The sequence below is a fragment of the Hydra vulgaris genome, chromosome 14, assembly GCF_038396675.1.
Source record: "Hydra vulgaris chromosome 14, alternate assembly HydraT2T_AEP".
NCBI classification, from domain to species: domain Eukaryota; kingdom Metazoa; phylum Cnidaria; class Hydrozoa; order Anthoathecata; family Hydridae; genus Hydra; species Hydra vulgaris.
Genome location: NC_088933.1, coordinates 15,076,098 through 15,079,474, shown reverse-complemented (window position 1 = coordinate 15,079,474; position 3,377 = coordinate 15,076,098).

Here is a 3,377-nt window from a genome sequence, read left to right as displayed (position 1 = left end):
ACAATGACACGGCAAATTAAACTTTAATTATTAAAAATAATGCATTTTTATATTATTTTAATCAGTATATATTAATTATTAGTAAGAATTAAATATTTGAATTTATTTTAACCTTAGTATATCATTGCCGCTTTCATTTTAAGAGTAATCTTTTAAATATATTTCCTTTTCACTGGTGGGCATTAATGTACATTAAATTCTTTTAATACAAGCGAGCAGTACAGTAAAAGAATCTATTTTCCTTGTTAAATAAATTTCTAGTACCTGTTTGCTATAATCGTAAAACATTTTTTGTATTTAACTTATCCCAGTAGGCACAGCGACGAGACAAAAACGTGAATTTTACGTTATTTTGGCACGTGATATTTAGGTAACTTTTTGGTCCCCATGAACTGTCTGAAAGACGTGCTTTTTACGTTAATTTTGGCACGTAATATTTAAGTAATCATTATGCTTTTTAAAAACAAAGTGTTTGGATTCGTGTAAAGAAGTAAAACTTAACGTCAAGGAAATATTTAATACGTATTAAATTACATGGTTTTATTAGTCAGTATATTATAGTTCTTGACATAAACATTTTGAATTTGTAATACATGCTGCACTTTTGTTAAAATATCCTCCTTATATCCAATAAGTAATAAATACAAAGTCATAGATCTGCAGCTTACGAAGAGCACACTTCGATCCACAAAGAGCGCACTTAAAACATAATCTAACGAATCAGTCGATATTTTCTCTTATAAGAGTGCGCATCAAACTTTATCTAATGAATCAGATTTAGCGGAAAGAAACGAATAAAATTTTAAATAATAATATGATTATTTAATAATTATCTTAAATCACAAACTTTTTAAACAAATGTTACTTGGCCAACCATTTTGGCAGCAAGATTTTCTAGTTGTTTTCTTTTATCTAAGTCATTAAATAATTTTAAGAAAACAATACTACATACAATGTAGAAAAATAAAAAAAGTCATTCGCCTTCTAATTTTATACTCTTATTGCTAAAAAATAAATAAGGATTTAATAAAAAAAGACATAACAAAAAAGTCGACAGATAAATAAAAAAAAAAAGTACAAAATAAAAAATTTAAATCTAAAAAAATATTGTTTATCTATATATATCTATATCTAATATCTGTCTATAGATAAATATACATCTATATATAAAGTTAATAACTGATGCGTATGATTAGAAAAAGATCTGTACTCACCTTATGTGATAACACCTGATTAAATAATTTGTTTTCTTTGTTTTCCATCTTTTTACATTTGCACTTAATTCTGCATTAACTTGTTCATACATTAACTCACTAAATGCAAAGGTGACAGCCCACAAAGTTGCTTTAAATGAGTAATCTACAAAGTTTTGAACATTAAATGTAATTTTAGAATGCACACAGAAAAATTATAACATTTTTTAATAATGTAATAGTTACCAAATTACCACACAACATTATAGTGGGGATTTTGTATCATAATTTCCCTACCCATGATGAGATTTACACCTTGTGGAAACATTCAACACGGCTAAGGAGCCTCATCTACCCCTAATTATATATAATATATTAAGTGTGAAACTAAAAATATGTATAATAAAGTATTGTCAAAATTAGGTCACCAATAAATACCGAGTGCTGAAAATTCAACTCAGAATCAAGTTGCATTCTCCAACAAGATATGAAATAAATTAACTTCTTGCTACAGGGTGCGATCACAAAAGAAGACGAAGAGAGAGAAAAGTGAATTTTCTCAAACATTAAAAGTTAAAAGGTTATTGTGTCTTACTACAGAATGATATTCCTAGACAATAACATAACAATACCATTGGATCTTCCTAATCAAAAATATTTTATACAGAACTTATTATTTGACATGTAGTTTAATAAATTTAATATTAAATAAGTTATAATAACTTATTTATTATTAAATTAATTACATCGACAAACTTGAGAGTCTAAAATATTATATAACAGGGTAGAAAAAAAAAGTATACCTTGTATTAGGGTTTGATCTTTTGCATGTTGCAATATGAGAATTATCTGCCAAAACGTTACTCAATTTTGAATTAAGCTTTGTAATATATTTATTAAACCTAAATTGATAAAACTTAGATATAAAATAATATAATATGTTTAGATAAAATATTATATATGTGACATTTTACTTTTGTCAAATATGAGTTGCGATGTTATAAGATATCTTATACCCTGATACTTTTTTATTATTATAAAACAACTACTTATAAAAATAAATATTTTAATATAAAAAAATAAAAAAAGTAATTACAATAATGAATATATAAACTACATGTTTCATATAATCATTATATTTAAAAAGTTTGGAAAATTGTTTGCGGAAAATATCCTGAAAAAATTCAGAATATTTTCCCCCTAATTTTTCCTTTAACTTTGCATTCAGCCAAGTTGATGACAATAATATATACTTTAACTTGCATGTATGGAAAAATTTTTCGGATATTTGGAAAAAGATAAATTTCAGAAAAATTTCCGGTATTCCAGGAATATCCCCAAAAAAAATAATCCCTGAAACTAAATTATAAAAAAATAGTAAATAAAATAAAGAATAAGTTTCTAATCATAGGTTTTTATTGAGTATAAAAAAAGTTCTAAAATACACAATATTTTGGCAACGTAACTTTCATGCTTCAATCAAGTAAAATTGTAACCTGGACGAGGTCACCTAAAATATACATGATTGAAACGTAAAGAAGGAAACTGGGTTAGAGCATGCATCAAACTTTATCTAATGAATAAGTCGGTATTTTCTTCAATAATAGCTAGCAACACCAAAGTTAGCTAAAAAGAAACAAATAAAAGCTTAAATAATAATATGATTATTAAATAATTATCTTAAATGACATATTTTTAACACAAGTCTTACATGGTGAGTCGCCAACTGTTTTGGCAACAAGATTTTCTGGTGTTGCTATTTCTTTGATCTAAATCATGAAAAAATTTTTAAAAAAGTAATGCTATATTTGAGAAAAACTTGCTTTACATATTGGAAGGTTGTCAACATTGAAAGATAAGTATAATGCAGTTTCAAATACAATAGCATCATAATCATCTTTTTGTTGGGAAAACATTGAACAAATCCGCGTTAATAACCTGTTTTATATTGTACATAATAACAATAGTAATAAAAGTCATATAATATATACAATAATATTTTCATAAATACAATTTAAATATATATATTAATCATATAATATTTAAATAATATACAAAAGGAAATAAATAAGTAATAACCTTTTTTAACATGTAAAGCACAAGATTAAGATGTCATATACTACAAAAAGATAAAGTATATAATAATAACATATACATATAGCAATGATAAATAACATAACACAT